A 24,178-nucleotide genomic window follows, 5' to 3' on the forward strand; every position below is an offset into this window, starting at 1 on the left:
GACAGGAGCCTACCACAGAGGGCCTCTGAAAGACTCTACCGAGCAGTGTATCAAAGCAGATATTAAGACTCATAACCAAAACATTGGCAGAATGCAGGGAATCATATGAAAGAAGAGGGTATTAGTAAGAGCTGGCGAGTACAGGAGTTCCACAAGGACCAAATATATCTGGGCACAGGGGTCTTTCATGAGACTGTTTCTCCAACTATGGACCATGTATGGATATAACCTAGAACCCCTGCTCGGATATAGCCCATGGTAGCTCAGTGTCCAAATGGGTTCTCTAATAAGGGGAACAGAGACTATTTCTGACATGAACTCAACAGCAACTCTTCCATTCCCCTCTCACGAGGGAAGAGCAGCCTGGCTAGGCCACAGAAGAGTATATTGCAGCCAGTCCTGAGGAGACTTGATAAGCTAGGGTCAGATGAAGGGGGAGGAGGTCCTCCCCTGTTAGTGGACTTGGAAAGGGGCAGGGAGAAGACGAGGGAGAAAGGTGGGTTTGGGAGGGAAGGAGAGAGGGGGCTACGGCTGGGATACAAAGTAAATAACCTGTGATTAATATAAAAAATGTAACTAATAATAAAAATTAATTAAAAAATGTAAAAAAAAATACCTGGGTTCTGGAACCCAATGTAATAAATGGATTTGACATCTCAAAAAAAAAAAAAAAAAAAAAAAAAAAAAAAAAGCAAAGTGGCATGTTTTGTTCAGAAGATTGAAATAAGAGGTGGCGGGTACTTTTCTTAAAAAATCAGGGATAATAAAATGAGACGTTGCATATTGCAGCACCTACAACAAAAGGGAAAAATCCATCAGCTGATTATTCTATATTAAACAAGTTCTTAAACATGAAGCAAAATAATTTTTGTGGCTGCACCAATAATTAATTAATCAGTTTTTACTTTTATTTTTGAGATTTCTCCCTTCCTTCCAAACTCTACTATATACTTCTCCTTGCTCTCTTTCAAATTCACGGCCTCTTTGTTCATAAATTATTAATGCATGCATATATGTATATAAATCTATACATATTCCTAAATATAACCTGTTCAGTGTTACTTTTATGTATGTTTTCAGAGCTGACCATTTGGTGTTGAATAACTAATTGGTATGCTCTTCTCTGAGGACAATTATTTCTCCTGCTCTCATATTCTCTAGTTGCCTGTAGTTCTTTAAAACAGATATTTTTCAATAATGGAGCAGATCAGCAGAGCTCCATTAAGAATAGTACAATTCTGTAGGTGAGGGGAAGGGAGACCAGATTGAAATGTGAATCTTCCCCAAAGTCTGAAGCTCTTTGAAACTAGCAGTTACATTTGGGCTTACATTTATTCTCTTGCTAAGAAGAGTATGACAATGTGTCACAAGCTAAGAGGCTCACAAGCACAGAAAATCCTTACCATGGTCCTAGTAACTTAGGTTTGAAGTCCTAAGCTACAAAGTCATTAGGACTGGCTTTCTCTAAAAAATCCAAGAAGGAATCCACCCCAGCCCCCATGGTTTCTTGTGCTTTGCTGGAAGTCCTTGGCATACTGGTTTGTCACTGCATTTTCAGAGTTGACCCTTGTATGTTTCCCTGGTGAGTCTGCTCTGTATGTCTGTATTTCTGTCTTTGTTCATATCTTTACAGGAATGCCTCCTCTAGAGGTCTCAGCTTAGCTTCCCAGTACCAACAACAAACTAGTGGCTCATATCTATCTGTAACCACACTTCCAGGACATCTGATGCTACCTTGCAGGCACCTGCATTCACGTAATGCACATAAACTCATGCAGGATGCAGATGCACATACAAATACATAAGTGTAAAAATACATAATTTTTATATTTGCATCACATAATACATATAAATATAGATATCATGTCCTCCAACTTCTCTTTCCCCCAGATGGAAACTATTAACTATTATCAAAACCATAATCAATAAAAGTGCAGAGTTCTGGAGTGCAGTCCCAGCTGGTAAACGTACAGCACAGCTCTCACACTTACCTCAGACTCAGGGATCATCATCAAAGAAGGTAAAAATGATGCTAAGAGGCAGAGAAACAGAGAGCTTGCTTTTTGATTGCCTATTTTAAGAAAGCTAGAGGCTACGCCAATGGAGTATCACCAAAATGAAGACGACACCAGTAGACCTGCTAACATGGACAGGGGAAGCTCATGAGACCTGAACCCTAGGGAAAAACAAAACAAACAAAAACTACAGGCAAGGAAGAAATGCAGAGTGGGAGAAATAGTCTTCCTCAGGGAAGAGACACCAATAGTTAATGGTCAGCCCTGAAAACGTACAATCAACACTACTCAGACTGACAAGGTTGTATTTTTGTATTTAAGAATATATATATATATATATATATATATATATATCCATATATATTGTATGGACATATCAATGACTACTGAAAAAAAAAGAGGACATATATTTGAAAGACAGCTAGGAGGATTATATAGATGGATTTGGAGAAAGGAAAGAGAAGAAGTAAATTATATAATCATATTTTAATCTCAAAAAGTAAAATAATAATTAAAAGAAACCCTTAAACCCCAGTTGAACTTTTAGGAATAAATATTTGGTGATATAAAAGTGTTTTCAGGCAACAGGCACTTTCCAACCCTGAACTCACACCCAGAGATTTTCCAGCTAAAACTTCTGCAGCTTTGTTCATATCTTTACAGGAATGCCTCCTCTAGAGGTATTAGATGGCCCTTTATTGTTTGTTTTAAACATTTTTTTTCAAGAAGAAAAATATAGAAAATATAGCCAGATCCTTGTCATATTGGTATTTGTGAGATGCTGTGTTTTTAGTAAACAGGGCTTTATTTTTCCTTGTTTGTGCAAAGCCTGTGACCTTTAGACCTACCTTGTTCTTGCCTTGAACCAAAACCCAAAAAACTGCATAGATAATCAACATCATTTCTTAGGCTTCAAACACTAATATAAAATGAATTTCTAATAAAAAGAGAACACCATTGTCTAGAGCAGCCTCATTTTAGCTAATTGCATTTTCATTAAGACTATTTGTCTAGGCCTTTAAGACTTCAATGCAGACTTTCTGGAGCTAGTATTAAATGCATAACAATACACACATTTTTCTCACTTTAAGTTTATTTTAAAGACAAAAGAACAGCAGTATACTCTGGATATTACAATGCAAGTAACTGTTTCCATGTCTGAATTATTTTAATATAAATGTTTGTTGCTACTGTTTTCATTATGTATGTTATATTATGTGAGAAATTAAAAAAATACTCCTACCTAAAACCTACTCATATATAATATCACTTGCATATTTTTATATGGTTATATTATGATACCAGTCATTTCAAAATATTTATTTATTTTTATTTTAAAAATATACATTAGTGTTTTTCTTGTATGTATGTCTGTGTGAAGGTGTCAGATGCCCTGGTACTGGAGTTTTAGACAGCTTTGAGAGACCATGTAGGTGTTGGGAATTGAACTCTGGGTCCTCTGGAAAAGCAGCCCATGTTCTCAACCACTTAGCCATTTCTCCAACCCTGATAACAATGATTTTTAAGTTTCTTGGGAATAAAAATTTGGTTGCTCAAAAATACAAGACCTTTTGTTTAGTATTAGAATTTAGATGCTCAAAAAACATTGTAAACCTCATGGGAAGTAAAGTTTTGCGGCTCAATGGTGCTCAGAGAAAACTCAATGATGTTCCATGTAGTGAACAAGAGTTCAGACTGCCAGAGGAAAATGTACAGTTAGACTCTCTAAGCACGGTTCTCATGTTATTATTCTTTCTTCCACTAAACTTGGTTCCAACTAGTTCAGAGTTCTTCATCAACATTAAATCAATAAGCTTAGAAAGTGGGATGGAATTGCTTAATTAAAAAAAAATTCATCACTGCAAAAAAATCCATCTACCCGGCAAAAATGATGCTGCTTACCTTCTTCATGCCATTCTACTTTTTGCCTTGTCCACAACATATTGAGTTCCTCACCCCTAAATGACACAGTACTGAACTTTTTTTCATTTAAATACCCAGTCCTGATTTCAAGGTCCTACACAATTTACCTAAGGCATCCACCACCAGGATCTCCAGTTGGCATTATGGTTATGTTTTTTCTGCTCCACCGATTTCTGGAGAAAGAAGATATTAATAAACCTATTTCTAAGCTCCTTGAACATCTATAAGATAGTTTATGAAGGTACAGAGACTAATTTAGCTTTCTATATTCTCACAGGGGAGATCTCAAAAATCTCAGAAGAGAATTGCTATACTCCATTGACCTTATCACAGACCATTTAGGTCAGAACTGCTTAACAGAGGCTAAAGAATGAAAATACCCTGGGATAACCTGTCAAAGAAAATTATTAATGAGAAAGTAAGAAGAAAAGACTTCGCTATAAGGCAAGGACAAAATGAGGTCAGAATTAAAATAGTTTGCCATTTATATATATTGTTTCTCAAAAATATGTGTGTGTGTGTGTGTGTGTGTGTGTGTGTGTAGGGCAAAGAGCAACATCAGATATCTTTATTTGTTGCTCTCTATTTTTAAGATAGAATCTTGCAAATGAACCTGCATCTCACCAGACAAGAAGACTGGCTAGTCAGCAAGCTAAGGAATTTTTCTGTCTCTGCCCCTTCTGCTCTGCTAGTTCAAGTTCACATCACCATGACCACCTTTCTGCGGATGCTGAGAATCTAATCAGGTTCTCATGACTGCATGGTTTGACAGAGAATGAGTTATCTCCCAAGTTACAAAATAGTATTTTTCATACACTCGAGTCCATTTGTTACATTGTTCACAAAATAAGAATCAAGAACACCCAAGATCCATCTATATCCTTTAGCAGAAAGACCTGCTAACTGTGATGAGTTCTGTCAATGTCCTTGAGTCACATGCATTGTCACAATTAAAAAAAGAGAAAGTAATAAATCTAAATTCATGTGTTTTAAAGTCAAATGTGTTCAGCCCATAGAAGGACTGTGGGGTAAAAATTTCAAGTGTAGCTGTAGAAGTCCGTGCCCTGGTGATTGGGTGAGGTTTTCATTGCACTGAGTGTTGGGACTCTAAGGAAGAACAGTGGGAAGCTCTCAGAGTGAGAGCACCTCAGAGTTACCCATCAGGCCAAACATCTGCTAGAGCCATATCCAACTGAGATGTCCCCTGCATGGTCTTGATGCACATACTCTGGACAATTATGACGTCATCTCCTTTTATCAATGCTGTTCACAGTAACCACATGCTCCTAACTTTTTCACATTAGGAGCACACATATACATCTCAAAATAGCTATTAACAATTCCACCAATTCCACTCTCAAACAGATGTTTTTTTTTTTTTTCTTCCTTTATTTCCCTGGTGCTCAATATTTTTAATGCCACATATGTAGTACTTTATTCCATAAGTGTTTCTTTGGTTCTTATTTCAATCCTTATGCAATTTAGTGAATACTTTTCTGTTATGGTAAAATTGCCATAGGAAAAAGCTTTGTATATGTTTACTTACCGTATGTGTGAGCTGGGATATATTAAGTGGCCAAGAGGGGCGGTGGGAGTACCCTGAAGGCATGGAGAGAGGGAACACTGTGGTTGGAGTGTACTGTGTGAGAAAAGAATCTATTTTCAACAAAAATGAAAAGACTGAATTTTTCAACAGACATCCCTATGCTTTTGAATTTACTGGGATCCTACCTGCAGCTTATTTTCTGTGAGCACTGTTAAGAGTCCATTTTTAAATTTTTATTATTATTATTTTTAATTTTATTTTATTTTCTTAATTATACTTCATTCACTTTGTATCCCCCCATAAGACCCTCCCTCCTCCCCTCCCAGCCCCACCTTCCCTCCCCCTTCTTCACTCATGCCCCTCCCCAAGTCCACTGATAGGGGAGGTCCTCCTCTCCTTCCTTCTGATCTTAGTCTATCAGATCACATCAGGAGTGGCTACATTGTCATCTTCTGTGGCCTGGTAAGGCTGCTCTCTCCCTCAATCCCCATCCCGAAAGGCAAAGAGGATGGACATCAGAAGAGGAAGAAAACAGGAAACAACCTAGGAACCTGCCACAGAGGGCTTCTGAAAGGCTCTGTCCTGAAGAGTCCATTTTTTTTAAATCTTGTATTACCTTGTTTCATTGTGTTTGTATGGGTAGCCTGTGAGGTCATATGTGGCCAGAAATAGAGAAACAAAACAAAACAAACAAACAAAAACAAACAAACAAACAAAAACACTCAACTAGCAAACCCTTTTTTATTCTTTCCTGTAAAAAGATCCAAAGGTCTGGTAAAAAGGCATTGCATTGCCCATATTGCCAATTAGAAAATGTGTTTCTATTTGCATGCTGCTTCTGGGCAAACAACATTCCAGTAGTACCTTGTTGTCTATTTCTCCCTGATCTAGCTGCTGCAATTTTTATGTATCCTACTTGCTGCTAAGATTTTACAGTTATGCCTCTGTACCTTCTTTTATTCTCTCCCATACCACCATGATAGCAAATGTTTTTTGTGTTACTGATATATTTCATATTAAAGCTTCTATGATATTTATACTACACGGCCACATGCAAAGTTCTTTAATCTCCAAAACTGTTATCGACATGTACCCGATTGCATCCTCAAGCTGTTCTACCCTTATCTATAATAAATAAGATAATCTTGCATTATCCTTCTTCCAAAAGAAGCTTTAAATAAAATGCTATTTTTTTAATTTTAGCCTGAAAGGATAATAAAGATGTAACGTAGTTTTTTTTTTTTTTTTAATCTCACATTTCCGTTGATGATTTAAAATATGCTTTGTCTTTAAACTAAGGTCACAAACCAACAAAAGTTTGAAATGGACATCACCCCAGGCGTGGGAAGTTATTGCCTTTCACAGATCTTAAGGCATGCACCATTTGTTAAGTCCATTTGACTTAAAATGGTATGGTCAGAATAAATAATCTTAGCCATAAGAAGATGAAACCATTTTTTTTTCCCTTGGCAAGATTAGACTATATGGTATGAGTTTCTCAGAGCCTTAAAGGGACTCCTTCATGCCAAATTATTTTTAGGACTCCCTGAAGGACTGTATAAGGTCATCTAAGGATATTTTCCTTCTGTTAACTCATAGAAGCCAGTAGCTGACACACAAGAACAAAAGTTAACCATAGATATAGTGAAATGTAACTCCTGTACTTCTGGTTACCCATTCAGCTGAATATTGCTGCTGATTCAACTAGGATAGAGGGGGCCAAGCTTGACTTGTGATGTCACATCACTCTGCAGTGTGAATGGGGTCTTGGAAACACAGCTTAATTCTGTTCAGAGATAGAAAGGCTGTTGTTATTAGTCTGTTTCATGAGTACATGAACGTTTTCATGATAGAGTTCAGTTTATTCAGCACGCAGGAATGATTTAGATTCTCCAAACGCCCTGAGATTAGAGGCCAATGTACAGAAAAAGATTCACCAAACACTGAACCACTCAGCACACTTTTGCTATGAACGTTTACTAGAATGACCTAAGACAGTGGAATGATGAGAAAGATGTTGACAAATGAATTGATGACTTCTGATTTTGAGAGGGAATGATAGGTTAATCATATCAATGTTTTGCTGAAAACATCTAAAGGCTTTTCATGAAATAAAACTCAAATAAATCTTTTAATGAAAAATGACCTGCCAGTCTTAAATAGATGCGTCAGATGAGACTGGAGGGAAAAAAAAAGTGAGATGCATGGGAAACATAAAGCCACTTTTTCCCTTTATGTTTTCATGATGCGTCAACACTCTGTGACTTCATTCTATCTTTGCTATTTCCCCTTATGTTCTCTCTCAGAATATGTTATGCTTGTGCTAGTAATAATTGTGTCAGAAAAATATCTATATATAATTCTCACCATACTAAGGAGATTGCATAATGACAAGGTGATTGTGGAAGGAATTAGCTTTGTGAGAAAAATCTGACAGTAACTGAAAAGAACCCTGACTTAGAGCTTCACTGTATGCAAATGAATGAGCAGCACAGATGCCGAAATCACTGGCCTAGCTATGTAGTATTGACTACAGAGTGATGAATAATGTCCACATTTCTTTATCTTCATCATTTCTTTTCTGTACAACCCAGTAGCATCCATAACCAAGGCAGGGATTTGGTAATGGTAACTAGATCTTAGAGAATGCTATCTCACCCAATCGAGTTATTATGCCTTTAGGTTTTTCACCTAAAGACAAAGAAAAGCCCTACTTATTGGATTTTTCCATTGGCATGTCATGTGGGTGCTGGAGAAGGAAGTACTCATTGCTCTAGTGAATGATCCTGGTTGACAGATGCCTTCCACCATTAAGGAGCTATTCCCTGCCAAGAAAGCTGTTTTAACTAAAATTTTGGCCCTTTCTGAGACAGTCCACATCCAAGGACTAATTAGATGTAGAAACTGAAAGAGCCATCTCAGGTCCAAATACCACTCAGGGATCTTGTGAGGCTTCCTTTTAAGTATTGCATGGTTGAATTTCTCTTTTCTTCATCTTGTTATAGTTCCCTCACATTTGCTGTTCCTGAACGCGTTTATCAATAACTTCTTGCCAATTTTATGCAAAATACATGATACCACATATTCTCCGTAGTGATCAGACATACCAGTGAGATATTTTAAAACGGATCACCTCTGGTGGGATGACAATGAAGACATGATCCTATCAACTTCACCCTAGAAGGCTGGAACTGCTAGCATGTGTAATAACTCTTAACCAGTAGTATCTTTATAATAATGTAATCTAATTGCTATAAATTATGTGAGAAGTCATGGAATAGCACACAATTTTTAGAACTAAGGGAATAAATGACCATGGCTAAATAAATCACTGCATTGAAGAAGGACAGTGATAAGCTGAGAATGATTAATAACAGATTTAAGGCCATTGTAATAGCCAAAACCTCCTGGCTGTACACAAAATAATCTAACCTTATTTAGTGAGAGAATATAAAACTCAAGGATCATGACAAGGGCTTGATCTAGGTAAAGGTTTCATTCTCAATTGTAGAGAAGATTTGATCTTCAACCCTAGCACTACTGTAATACAGGGGAAGTAGAAAGCTGAAATTTAGGATAGAGATCTAATGCAATGCACTTGGTCTTTTAAATATTCACATTTAATGTTCCTCCCTTGATAGAGATGCACAATGGCACTGATAGTTACTGAGAAGAAAATAATTTCAAAAGAGTTGAAAGATGTAGATGACATCCGCAGGAGTTGAGAAATGAGCAATGGCATTAGACTAAGAAGATACTAGATTGACGAGCTTTCACTACAGAGTTGCATAAAGAGGGGCTAGTAATGAAAATATCTCACTAATTATGTTTCTAACATCTTAGCAAGGATTTCAACAGACACAGATACAGGGGCTGGAGAGATGTCTCAGAGGTTAAGAGTACTGACTGCTCTTCCAGAGGTCCTGAGTTGAATTCCCAGCAGCCACATGGTGGCTCACAACTATCTAGAATGGGATCTGATTCTGACTTCTGGCATGCAGGTATACATGCAGACACGGTACTCACTCACACTAGATAGATAGATAGATAGATAGATAGATAGATAGATAGACAGACAGACAGACAGACAGACAGACAGATAGATACATAGATAAAGCTTTTTTAAAAAGAAGAGACATAGATACTGGGTTTTGGAAGCTGGAAAATTCAACGACATAAAACAAAATAGGATAAAGTCATTCTGTGATAGATGAGAGATAGACATAAAATAATCTGAAGAAGCAGAAATAATAGAGTAGGATATAGTTAATAATACTAGAATATATGCTTGTCTACTAAGACTTAGGACAAAACCACCTAAAATTCCTATATTTTCCACGGTTCCAATTTGTCTTTCATTGAGAGTGGTTTCATGATTATGACAAGGCTCTCCTTTCTAGATGAAAATTTATTGTCCTACAGAATTGTAATGGATGATAGACTAAAGAAAATAATTAAGCCTAAGTACCAATTAAAACCTGAATGAAAATATGAAAATGTTGAGTCTGTCAATCTTCTGTAGTAATCTATAACCATAGCTAAAGAATTGGGTGTTTAGCTCCTGAGCCTTGGCTGGCAGAAAGCTCTGGAGATAGGTATTAGACCATGTGTTTTTTTTTTTTTTTTGGAACAAGAAGTATATGCAAAAAAAAAAGGCATAACATGGAATTAGTAAACATGAATACTAACAATATGGTTGCCTACGTAAAACCCACACAAAAACATGCCAATATAGGATAGGATAATTTCAAATGGTCCCATTGCAAAGAGCTATCAATGGCTTCTGAGAAAGTCAGAACAGTTTTTGCCTTTCTCTATCTATAGTCTCCCTGATAGGTTATCAATTTTTGTCAACCCTAAACAAATGTACATATGAACAATACTAAAGAGACTTAGTTGGTTGTACACACACACACAGTGTGTATAACAATAATACTTGAGGAAGAAGAGTATGTGAATTATGATAGGGAATGGGGAGAAACATGGAAGGAGTAGGAAATGGAAGAGAGAGTGGTGAAAATGATATAAATACAGTATTTATGTAGGAAATCCTCAAAAATTATAAAAAATGGAAAGGCAGAATCTTATAATCATACACTTTACTAATTTGCCAACATAAATAGAAAGATTACTATCTCTGACATGAACTAATTGGTCGGCTCTTTAACTACCACCCCCTGAGGGGGAAGCAGCCTTACCAGGCCATAGAGGAAGACAATGTAGCCACTCCTGATGAGACCTAATTGACTAGGATCAGAAGGAAGGAAAAGAAGACTTCCCCTATCAGTGGACTTGGAGGAGGGGCATGCATGCAGAGGGTGGAGGAAGGGAAGAAATGGGATGGGAGGAGGGAGGGGACCACAGTGGGGATACAAAGTCAAGTATAATTAATAAAGAATTTAAAAAATAAATAAATAAAATCAAAATTATACTAAATTTAATTGGCAAAATTTATTATGTGAAATAAATAAGACCAAGAAAAATGAAACTTGTTGCCTAGCTCCTGGATTTGATCTGTTCCTCAGAACCCCTTAGAAATGGCCTTCAATACCACAGCAAGCATATTGACAATTTGTGCCTAGAGAAAATGCATCATTACTTTGAATTATATTTTAGTAAAATCAAAACATTTAAATCATTTTATATGCTATTATTAGGTAACAGAAAAATCTCCTGATATTTATACTTTTCAGAAAGTGTCATATTTAAGAATTTTCTGGGAATTTTCAGTATATTTTAAATTTGAGATCATGTCATCTGAAAGTAGGGATAATTTCACTTCCTTTTTCATTAACTTTCTTATTTCTTCTCTTGTCTTATTCCTCTAGCTCTGACTTTTAACATTAAATTCAAAAAGAGGGGAAAGTGATAGGCCTTGTTCTTGATGTTAGAGAAAATGCGTTCAGATTCATCTTATTTATTTTACTATATTTTCTCTTATTTTGATATAATATCTTAACTCCAAAGCTGGGAGAGAAGGAAGGTCACAGGAAGTCAGCAGGTTGTAGACAATTCAAGGAATTATAGGTAAACAAAATATACTCTATTCACCAGCATACAGATTGCAAGGAAGACCGACGAGCTATCTAGTGTCAATCACCTTTGGCTAGCTCATGGCTCCCAGGATATCCAGTGTTAGCCTTGTTCTAACTAATTTATACCTAAAATCCTTATCACCACCACAATGCACAGAGATGAATTTGTCCTTAAGCCTTTATTTTCTAAAGTAGTGTTAGTCCTATTTCGTTAAAGTATATTCCACTTCAATTAAGAACATCCCCAAATTTCTGTTTTTTTACATGCATTCCCACAAGATACAAGCCAGGACACCTAAATGTTTCTGAATGCTGCTTAATTTCAAAGATGCCTAACAAAACTTGAAATTTCAGATACCATGAAAACCAGTATTTCTCATCTTGTTTCTGAATATAATGCCAACTGTATGTGGATGATATTTTTTTAGTTTTTGATGATAGCTTTATGATATATAACAAAAAACTCAAGTATTTTTGGAAATTCGACAGCTAGCCAATATTTTAAGTCAAGTGATATAATACAATCAATATTCTATCATAAATTACAACACAAATTTATCTAAGTGAACTAACGTTTTACAGAAATGATTAGTTCTAGATCTTTATCCTAGGCAGAAAAAAAGTAGATGTTTATTTATACCACGACAAATGCCATGTATACCTTAAGAAAAATTATATACATGCATTCCAGGTCGCTTAATATTAATGAGTGTGTGATAAGTGACTAAAAATAAAAATCTCAAAACCCATACAAACATGATGTGGCTCTTTAAATCATTGTTTAAAGGATCTCTCAAGCATAAGTAGTTGTGATACTGATAAGATACTGCTGAAGGTACATCATTAATGAAATGTAAAGAGGTTTATCTTACCAAAAGTGGCAATTATAGACGTGTACTTGAAGTTGAAAATAGAATAAAATGTTTATCATCTATTGATTTATTTCTGAAAAGGTGTTTTGTTTAAAGATCACCCAGGGAACAGTATAGAACAAGATAAATTGTCTTTCCCTGTTTAAAATAAGAAAACAGAACAAGAAAATTTGAACACAGGGAACTTTCCAGAGACTCATACTCCAACCAAGGACTATTCATGGAGATAACCTAGAACCCCTGCGCAGATGTAGCCCATGGCAGTTCAGTGTCCAAGTGGGTTACATAGTAATGGGAAGAGGGACTGCCTCTGACATAATCTGATTGGCCTGCTCTTTGATCACCTCCTCCTGAGGGGGGAGCAGCCTTACCAGGCCACAGTAGAGGACAATGCAGCCACTTTTGATGTGAACTGGTAGACTAAGATCAGAAAGGAGAGGAGAACCTCCCCTATCAGTGGACTTGGGGAGTGGCATGCATGCAGAAAGGGGAGGGAGGGTGGGATCGGGAGGGGAGGAGGAAGGGGTTTATGGGGGGATACAAAATGAATAAAGTGTAATTAATAAAATAAAATATAAAAAGAGAGAGAAAAAAGAATGCCATAATATTAATCATAATGTTTCTCTCAATCATCAGGAACTATGAGTACAGGGAAACAGGATTTAAAGAATGTACCTATGGCCTAAATACACCCAACAGTCTCATAAAGAACTATTACTAAATCTATTTTCAATAATGGTTCTTACAAAGCTGACTAAATACTTAGAAATAAGTTCACAATTAAGATTGAATTTAGCTAATTTTGCTTCAACCAAATAATTGTAAGTGCTTTCAGAAAGAACAAACTCTCATTTGCTGTAGTGCAGATAACAAACTTCTGTAGTTAAATCTTTTTCTAAACTACATTTTCATAGTGAATTATAAGAATAATTAAATATTATACATATAATAGATATTCATCTTTATTTATACACGTTAATCTAGCACACATCTAACAAGATAATGAAACCTTAACTTGACAAACCTACAGTAAGCCTACCTCATGCAGCTGCACAGCGTGAGTCCTTTGATGAATACTTTACCCCTCCCTTCCCCCAAGTCATCATGTGGCCAGTCTATTATTTTGTTTTAGTTTCTGAAGCCATATAGATACAGCCTCAAATAAAACGTTATCTGTCTTAGACTATTTGTAGAAATGCTTTCAGGTTCTACTATTCTGCAAATTATTTTTACATTCATTTAATGTGCTTATGGTTAGATGCAGCCATGTTGGTTTGCAAAGCGCTACTTCAGTTAATCCACATGCTGTTATATATGTATATAAGGGGCTGTTTTATGGAATACGCACATAGTTTTTGAAAATCTATCCATCCTTCACGACTCAGAGAATCAGGTAGGCTCTCTGGCTCTCTTTTCTAGCCTCAGTCCATTCAAGTCACCCAAGTCCAGTTGGCAGATTGTCAGGGATGTGAAACTTCTCTGAGTCCCTCTTCCACCCATGGGCTTCCCCAGCATCCAACTAATTTTCCTCTAGGAACTACCAAGTCTCCGTACTTGACCTTGAGAGCCACAACTCTGCCAACTGCCTGAGTGAGACCCTCCACTTACCCTGTCTAGTCTTGATACCTGGACCCAGTTCTCACTGGCAGGGGATATTTATTCCAAGCCCCTTGACCAAGCCACTAAAAGGACTAGATTATGGCAGACAAGCTGAAGATTCAGGATAGAGGCTGTATTCCAAAATCCCAGACAAACATAATAAACGGAAATTCCCTTTGGCCCCTGTTATAGGCTTTCTCTTATATGTTGTAAAATGATCAACAAATGAATGAAAACAGCATCAAAAAAACTAAAACAAAAATGAAAAAACAAAACAAAACACAAAAAACCCCCAAAACACCATCAATAAAATAGCAACAGAAACAACTATACTTTTGTGTCCACGGTAACAGAAATCTTTATTTTCTATGTAAAATTTCCAGCTATATTATAAACAACAGACAATGATTTTAAAGGAAGAAGGTAGGCTGAAACAATTATTTCACAGGAGCATCAAAGCTAAAAGCAATAAAAACACATCATTACAGAAACGCTGCCAATATATTAAAGTATTAAATACTCAAGTGTGTCTGGTGATTGGGTCAAAGTGGTTGCATAAACAGATTTCTAAAAGGTGCTTCCCCTGTTCTTCAGAGGCCACTGTAGGGCATCATTAATTAGAGAAAGGCAGGGAGACACTTTTATCTTGAGATTTGCTAACCACTGTTTGGCCTTAACACCATTAATTTTAGAATTAAAATAAATGTGCCTGTTTTTCACAATTACCTAGCATTTTGGCTCAGAGGGACAGACGACTGCAAATAGGTTAAAAATGTTTGAAGTAGACACTTAAGAATTCTTCCTGAGAGACTGGAAACAAATAAAAAACTGACTTAAAAAAAAGACTCTACAGGTCGAATGAATTCATAGTGGCATCAATGGTGCTAATTTTAGTGCACAAAATGAACAAAAGTTGGACACCTACTTAATGTTGATCAAGTCTGCATTTTTGAAAATAAATTAGAGGCAAGAGATGCCAGAATATTGTTAAATGCGCAGCAAATGAAGATGGATATTTATATTGGATGGCTATGCATTGATGCCACCAGCAAGAGAACAAGGGAAAGTGAGAATGTGAGATAAAATTGACCAAATGCTCATGAGAATAGAGGCCAAGCTGGAGGTGCGGCTTAGTAGTAGACAGCTTTTCTATTGTATGTAAGGCTCTAGGCTCAGTTTCCACCCTTGTGATAATGAGCAGAACAAGAGCATGATGCTTATGAGAGGCGAATGAACTATCTTCACTGTTATTGTTACAATTGGTAACTGATAAGAGATACATCAGTCAAGAGATATTTAGAGATGTAAATTGAGAGTTCATTAGTTTTTCAGTGTTAGTGATAACATCCTGTGGCTTGGCTGTAGATTCAGGAGGAGAAGGGTTTGTGATCTAATTAATACAGTCCCTTGGAAGTGTTCAGGACTGTGTGGGAAGTATTAACAACACGAAGACGGCGTGCCATCCATGGAGAACACTGTGAGAGAAATTCAGTATTAGGAAGGAGCTTAAGAAACTGAAAGATGGCTAGTATTTGCAGTGGAGGATGGGAGGAATGGCAAATTCAATAGAGACTACAAAATGAATACCCCCTCCCCCAAGAACTAAGAGTTGGTGACTAAATGACATGACACTGGGACAAACGTCATAAAGATGGCCTGAGAAGCAGCAGTATGAGGGATGCAAATGCAAGGACAGACAGCCCTTTTATAATAAGTCTTCCTAATTCACGTAGCAGTTAGCATGAGTCATCGTAATAGTAGACTTTACACCGATGCCATAACATTCATAAAACCGACTTGTTCAGTTTAATCTCAGAGTTACATTTGAAATTATGTCAACATAAAAACCTCAGTTGTTGTTGTTGTTTTTTCGAATGAAATAAAAAGCAACCTACTGATTTCAATGACCTTGTCTCCTACAGAAATAAGCTGAACCCAGATACAGATCTGGAATTCACCATAATGAATTCAGATATGCATGCTGCATACCTCTTGTTTTTCTGAACTGGATTTAAAGAATTTCTTAGGATGTTTGATTTCTAGACAGGTTATTTACAAGACCAGTTCTTTTAAAACCTTAAGAGAAGCAGTTAATTGACAGTGACTTAATATAGTGCAATTATTAAGCAATAATATACAATATATTATAATATATCATATAAATGTATTAATAAAAATAAACTTATATTAAAATAAATATGTAATAAAAGACTTTAATGTTTAAATGACGTAAAATATTTTATTTCCTCTTTTAAATTACTAAAAATAATGCCATCCAGCATCTTGATTTTGGTGAGATTTGGTATTTTAGACAAAAGGAAAATTGTGGACTATTGTTCCCAAATTCAATGTATGTAGCAACAGTTCTCACACATGCAGAGAAAAAGTGTGGGGTTTGCTTAAATCTAGCACAACTCAAATTCCAGGTCAACGCAGTTGACAAAAAAGAATTATTGTCATCAAGCTGCTACTGATCAATCAGGGCTGCAGACTAGACTCTAAAGATGAACTGTGGCACAGAAGGGATGGTGCAGAGCATATGTAAAGGATGAAAAGCCATGAAGGGAGGGGAAGCACGTGGGCTGTAGCACATGTCCAGTTATATTTTGACATAAGGAGTTGAGCAAAGGAGTTTAGTCAGTCAGACCAGGAGTAGGTCTCTGGGCCTAAGAACATAAATTTAGCCGACATTGGCAGCAAGATAGAGAAGTTGTCTTTGAAATGGCTGGTCTCAGACAACTGTTTCCTTACAACAGAAGCTGTTGAGCTGTTGGGAAGTCCCTAGCTCCCCCACTGCCTAGAACTATGAATTTAGTATCTTCCTATGATTTAAATGGCATCTGAAAACAAAATGGTGGTATTTAGAATAAGTTTATTTTGCTTGTTCCCAACAAAAGGAAAGAAAGCAAAACATAATAAAGGGATGAGAGATGTAAGAAAGTAAGTGAGAACCGGAAGAAGCAATCACTAAGAGGCATAAAAAACTAAAAGCACTTTAGTTGGCAATATGAAGTGTCTGGGAAGATGATTTTATGACCATCAAATAGGATAAGAAAGACCGGAGGGAATGGCATGTGATGGAAAAATATCTGTGGCCATTGTCTCATGTTTTCTAGATAGTCCATGAAAGTTTATCGCTGTGGTGAGCACAGATAATACAGACTAGAGTTCTTGCTATCAAACAATCACTAATGATTCTGTTTGTTTTCAGACCAGCTACAAAGACATTTGCTCATTCTATTTGTGATGCTCATTTTTTTTTTCTGGTAAAAATGGAACAGCTAAAATAACAGGATAAATCATTCTATTTATTTTAAATACTATTAGGGTGGCATTTATTTGGAGTTACATGCGTATAATTTCAACTTTACACTGTGCATTAATTACTTTCTTGTTTCTGAAGCGATATGCCTAGCCAAAAGCAACTTATGAAAGGAAAGCTTGCTTCACGGATTTTTCACTTTGTCCATACAGGGGGGACTTAAAAGTTTTGTGTTTGCTACACTATAGACTTCACTTAAATGAGTTGGAACTGCTGCCATAGAAGGAGACTACTGGCCCATAGTCCTCAGCGACCGGCTGCAGTTTGTTTTCAAGAACTTCCTGGTATTTTCATTGTCCTCTCAATATGGTACGCTCTAAAGAATGGACCTATACATGCCCAAATCTCAAACTATTTTTCCAGAAAACCTGAAGATGGATGGTCTCTGTCCAGCATGAAGTTTGTATTTTAATCTAATATGTTTTATTAATTTTTATTGAGAATTTTATACGTAGGCATAATGGATTTAGATTAAACTCACCCTTTCTGTTTTTCTCTCTACTTCCTCTTCTGACCACCACCACATTATTTTCAATCCCAGCTTCACATATTGTTTTTTTATTAATTAAATTTTTATTTTTTTTAAATATTAGTTACAGTTTATTAACTTTGGATCCCAGCTGTATCCCGGTATCCCGCTCCCTCATTCCCTCCTACTCCTACCCTCCCTCCCTCATCTCCTCCCTACCTCTTTCCAAGTTCACTGATAGGGGAGAACCTCCTCCCCTTTCATCTGACCCTAGCTTATCAGGTATCTTCAGGCCTGGCTGCAAAGTTCTCCTTTGTGGCATAGCAGGGCTGCTCCTCCCTCAAGTGGGGGGGAGGAGGTCAAAGAGCCAGCCATTGAGTTCATGTCAGAAATAATCCATGTTCCCCCTACTAGGGTACCCACTTGGATACTGAGCTACCATGGGCTACATCTGAGCAGAGGCTCTAGGTTGCATCCATACATGGTCCTTGTTTGGAGATACAGTCTCACAAAAGACCCCTGTGCCCAGATATATTTGCCCAGATATATTCTTTTCCATCCCAGATTCACATATTCTTAAACAAAACAAAACAAAATAAAACAAAATGAAAATACACTTAGTCTCCTTACTGCTGCCCGGATATGCACAGGCATGCAGCCATCATGGGCAGCATATCATGATCCACAGTGTAAAAATAAAATGTCTCTCTTGTGGGTAGCCATTGATTGCAAATAAATCATCAGCTAAGGATGGGACTTCATGCTCCTACCCCTGCTAGTGTTTTTGGTTGGTTGTACAGTCAGAGATCCTGTGAGTACTTAGGACATCATGGTTTAGCAGCAGTATTTCGTTACGTCTTGTGTCTTCCAGTATCACTGCTGTCTCTTCCTCAATGAGAAGTGAGCCTTGGAGGTAAGAATGATAAATGCCCATAGATTAGTGCACTTCTCAACCCTCATCAAAGAAGTTTCTTATTGTGGGACATGGTAATTAATACAGACAGTCACAACTAATCAAAAGGCAAAGAGTAAAAACATGTAGTATTTTGATTGATGTTCTTTTTATCAGCTATACTCTAGGCTTTCTGGGAATGTGTTCAAAACTCATTGGCTCACAGAAGATCAATAACATGAAATAATTTGGTTGTGGAGGCTAGCCACAATTGTGTTTTAAAACACACAGATTTTGAGTGTGCAATCGGGCTATGAACCACATCTTTAGAATCTATGGAGAGACGTTAATTTACCTGGCGAAAAGAATTGTGAACTTCACTGGAAGAGAACATAAAATAGAGGACTCGGGAGAGAAATACACAGAACTGATTTTCTTTTCTAGCCTCAGCATTGCTGGAATAATGAGAGCTCCTAACAAGCAGACAGTTAGAGCTTCAAGGTAAGAAAAGATTTACTTAGGAGGGAGCCCAGTTTTGTTCAGGAAAAACTAGTCTCGGTCATGGGTGAGAAAGGCCTCAATAAATCTTAGGATTTGACTCTGAAAACCTTCACTGAGAAGCTGAAGATGCATGGATGTATGGTGTCCTTATGTGTCCCAGCTACAGTTTCCCACTGATGCACAACACTGCCTTTCATGGCTGTTGCAGGCTCGTTACTCAGCTGTTTATATTTAACAAAGATCACTTAAAACTAAGTACTGGAGACATTCTTATCTCAAAGACCCCCAATTCTCCTAGTTTCATCAAAGTTGCTGCTTCTTATGATAAGGATAGAATAAGCATATGCAATTATTTTTTAGCATCAGTCCAGCAAGCAGTGGCTACGTGTGTTTTTCAAGATTCTTTCATACTGTAATAAAAGTGCTCTTGTTTTTTTTTTTTTTTTTTTAAACAGGTGTGATTCTTTAGAATGTGTTCTAGGCTTTAGTATTTCTTTCCTTTTCAAGGTCATTGTCACTTTTCTTCTTTATTATAATCCTCTAATTTGATTACCATTAGGGTTTAAAAGAGCACAACAATGAACTGTTTACTGCCAAAGAGCTGAAAGATGAGCTGGGTGTAAAGTGACATCAAATGAGTTTAGAGACACAAGGAAGGACAGATCATACAGGAAAAGGAGTTCCTATTTTATTCTCTGTGTGTGAATGTCTCACTGAAAGGTCCATGAATGGGGTAATACGACTTGGTCTAAGGTTGCAAAAGAGTAGCTGGGTGAAGGCAAAGGAGAAACGGATTAGAAAAAGAAGGAAGGCTGCTGTAATCATTAGAACAAGATGCTGCTGCTGCCTCATGAGTTGTAGAGAGATGGAAATACTGAATACATGTCAGCAGAATTATATGAAATTGTTAGTGGAATGGATGTAAAGTTTGAAGGTATGAGAGGAAGGCTATCTGCTGTGCAGACTGATTTAAAGTAGATATAAGATAGACCTCTGCCATGTTACAGCGTCATGTTTCTGAAGCCTAATTGTCATAGGAAAACTATGAGGAAATGTGAATGATAAGAATAAAAATATAAAATGTATGAGCGGCACCTCCTTTCCTCACTACCCTCTCAACATGTAGATCCAAGAAACAGACCCAATCCAACCCCAGGTTGTTAAATGATGGAAAATTTTAATCTTGGGTATTTTCAGAAACCCTCACTACTTTCGCTTTGTTTTGTTTTGTTTCATTTTTCGAGACAGGGTTTCATCTTTTATCCCAAACAATGACATTGAATTGAGAGACAAAGTAATTAATCAGAGAATTGACAGTGTGTCAGATATAGGATATACCCAACTCTCAAGACAACAGACAGAAAAGAGAAGCTATTTAAGTGCAACCCAGAAAGAGAGCAAGAGAGTTTGTGGAGACAGTACAATAGAGCTCAGGAGTACAGCACAGGTGTGGGATATAGAGGTGGCAATAAACACTAAATATACATCATGCAAATAGAAACTTCCTTTGGTTCTCCTATTTCAGATCTTGCATGAAACACTTGCACTAAATAAAAGTGAGCCTTCCCCTTTTCTTCCCTCCTATTCTCTCTCCTCTCCTGTATGTCCCTGCTTATCCCTTCCCATTAAGCTAATGGGAATGACTCTATTCAAAATCAGTTTCAGATGAGGCTGGAAAGATGGCTCAGTGATTAAAGAGCTTGCTACCCGAGCATGGTGGTCTGAGTTCCAGTCCTCAGCACCCACCTTACAAGTCAGCTCTGACAGTATATCCTGTAAACCTCACTCTGGAAAAGCAGAGACAGGAGCATGTCAGAGATAACTGCCAAACCAGCCTAGCCAGTTGTTGAAGTCCAGGTTCAAAAAACAAAATAAGCTACAGTGTGACAGAGGAAGATATCTAATACCTCTGGCTTTCAACACACACACACACACACACACACACACACACACACACACACACACACACACAGAGAGAGAGAGAGAGAGAGAGAGAGAGAGAGACAGAGACACACAGAGAGAGACAGAGACAGAGAGACAGAAACAGAGAAATGTAAACTTCTAGCTTATAGGGAGTGCGGGGAGAGAGAGATTACACACACACACACACACACAGGTTTTCAAGGATATAGGATAGCTGATCACAGCTCACTGTCAAGTTCAATGTGAGAGATGGTTCTTTTTTCAGCACAAAGAAAATGAGAGTGGGGAGTACAGTTAGGCTTTTGTCAGAGTGACTGTAGCTCCTATCAAATCAGTCTGTTTTCTCCTTGAACTTAGTCTTAGTCATCAGTAATAGTCATAGCCATCATTTGAATGGAAGACCTGTCAAATGGCTGTGGAAGGGAATGAGAGCCACTTGCGAAAAGGTAGCAAGTCAATTGAGCTGGTTAAGTTTTGGTTAGCTTGTCAAGAACTAGAGTCAGCTGGGAAACTGATACCTCAACTGAGAAATCACCTCCATTAGGTTGGTCTCAGAGGATGTAGGAAAGTCATTTTGATTAATGATTAACATGGGATGGCTGGCTGTGAGTGGCACCATCGCTGTGTAGGTGATCCTCCTTTGTATAAAAAGGCAGTCTAAGTAAGACACTGGGGTCAAGACAGTAAGGAGTGCTCCTCAAAGGTCTGTTTCAGTTCCTCTCCCAGGTTCCTGCCTAGAGATCCTGACTTTCTGGCCTGACTATCTGGGGTTGCAACACTGTGACCTGTAAACCAAATAATCCTTTTCATTTCTAAGTTGGTTTTATCAAGCCTCATAGACACAAACTAACACAAAATATTTAATAGATACTTCTGGGATGTTTACAAACAAACATAATGACATTGGCATGTGGAATTATGTACCTGAAACTTATAAATTCAGATAAGCTAAAGAGTGTTATTTCACCCCAGAAGTAGTCAGTGGTTTAGAAGAAAGCACTGATACGCCATTGTAATCTCGATCTCCACTTCCCACCTTCCCTTTATTCTCTTCTTTTAAAGAATGAGGAAATAGAAATTATTCTCCAGGCATGATTATATTTCTTAGAACTAAATTGGAGGAAGTAGTAAGGGGTGTGGACAGAATATATTACTAATCAGAAATTAATCAAATCAGTATATTTGAGTGTTGGGAAGAAAAAGGAAAAAGACTTTTGAATAAAAAGAACCAGTTTCATTATTTCTGTCTTCCTCACATTCTTCCCTCTTTCCTACCTTTTTTCATAAGGTAAGGACATCTATTCCTTGATGTTAAATATGTAATGATATTATTATAAGAAAGCAACTGTAAAAGTTACTAGAACTCTGGATCTATCAGAATGGTATCTCAGGCAAGACAGGCAGAACCAGAGACACAGAACAAGGTGTCTTCCTATTATCTTCAACAAAATCATAGTTTTCTACATTCTGCCTATGCTTATGTAATGTATTATTTGTTGTCCCAACATTAATGCCCTTGATGCTGTGCCAAGAAATGCAAGGAGCTAAATTGAAATGAGGCATGAAACACTTAACAGTCTTACTCAGCAATCTCTAGCACTTTTCTCCCAAACACCGCTAAAATTACCCTTCTGTGCTCTGTCAAACACAATGTACGGTAGGTGAGAAATGAAATTTTTCTTGAGATGTGTGCATATGCATAAATGATGTCTGTACTGAATTTGCCTTTAAGCAACTCAGGTACTTGCCCACTGTGATAGTTCAAGGTTGGAGCTTCATTAATTTGCATCCAAAGCGTTGAGCAGCTGGAGATGCCACGTGCATTTCCCATGACTGCAAAGCAACCTGCAGAGCTGTACCACAAGGGCAGCAATTTTCTGATCCTGTGATATCATTGCTGACTGCATAGTGGTACTACATGGAGGAGCAGCTTCAGGAAATAGGCAACAACTGTACAGAAAACAGACTGATCCCAATGATAACCAGGCAGGTTCGTGAATCACTGTTACAACAGAAACAGGGAACACGGGGAGGAAGGTCGCCAGTTTTATGTTCTTAAGATATGCTGAAAATGAGAAAACAGCAAGTAATTTTGTTGGTCCTTATCATAGAACTCAGATACAGCCAGGAGGATGGTTCATCTCAGATGGAGGCCTTCTCACTTGTTCCTTTACTGCCTGATTCTCTTTATAATTTTTTTTCTAAAATAGTCTTCTTTGTAGAGGTATCTTTAAAAGAAATCATCTGGGGTTATGCTGTCTGGAATATGAAAATACTAATGCTCCAAATGCTATACTTGGGCAAGAAAGAATGGACACAAAACCTTTAATATCACAAACTAGGGCATTCCCATATATCTGGGCTTCTATTATTTATTATAGAATTTTTTTTCTGTCCCCTGGGACAACTTTTAAAGAGCAGACTGTTTAATATGCTCCTTTCCAGAAATTGCTTTTACCATTAGAAAATCTCTCTTTTTTTATCAGCTAAATTCATCAGCTAAATTTTCTGTAAGGGGCAGAAAACACATTAAGAACTTCAAATCGAAAAAAAAAGAAAAGAATGTACTACAGAAAAGTGGGTGCTTATAGACTAGAAGGAGAGAAGGAAGGGAAAAATCTTTGAATGATACTGTGCTGGCTGCTTCCGGAGCAGTGTCATCAGGGAAACTGCTATTTTCTGAAGTTGCTTTAAAAGCTTAGCCGGGATGTGGACCTCATTCCACAGCTTCTGGAAGGGCCAAGGAACTAGAATACCATGACTCTCACACAAATTCACTAAATTTGTTGATCTTTTGTATCAGGAAACAAGGGTCTAGCTGAAACTGTTTCTGAAAACTTTTCAGTATGTCTAATTGAATGGCATCACACTGTGTAGCCTAGACAGGCACTGCAGTTGGAATGCCGCTTCTTCACATTCCCCAGTGCTCTCGCATTACATGGATGGATAACCACATACAGGTCAGAGCTATTTTTCATACCCAATGTTTGAGGCCTTAACTCAGAGCCCCATGAAAAGGGGCTTCTTCAACCATCTCTCAGTGTTTCTACACACAAGGGTATTAGTATGGAAAGAACAGCC

The sequence above is a fragment of the Meriones unguiculatus genome, chromosome 4, assembly GCF_030254825.1.
Source record: "Meriones unguiculatus strain TT.TT164.6M chromosome 4, Bangor_MerUng_6.1, whole genome shotgun sequence".
NCBI lineage: Eukaryota > Metazoa > Chordata > Mammalia > Rodentia > Muridae > Meriones > Meriones unguiculatus.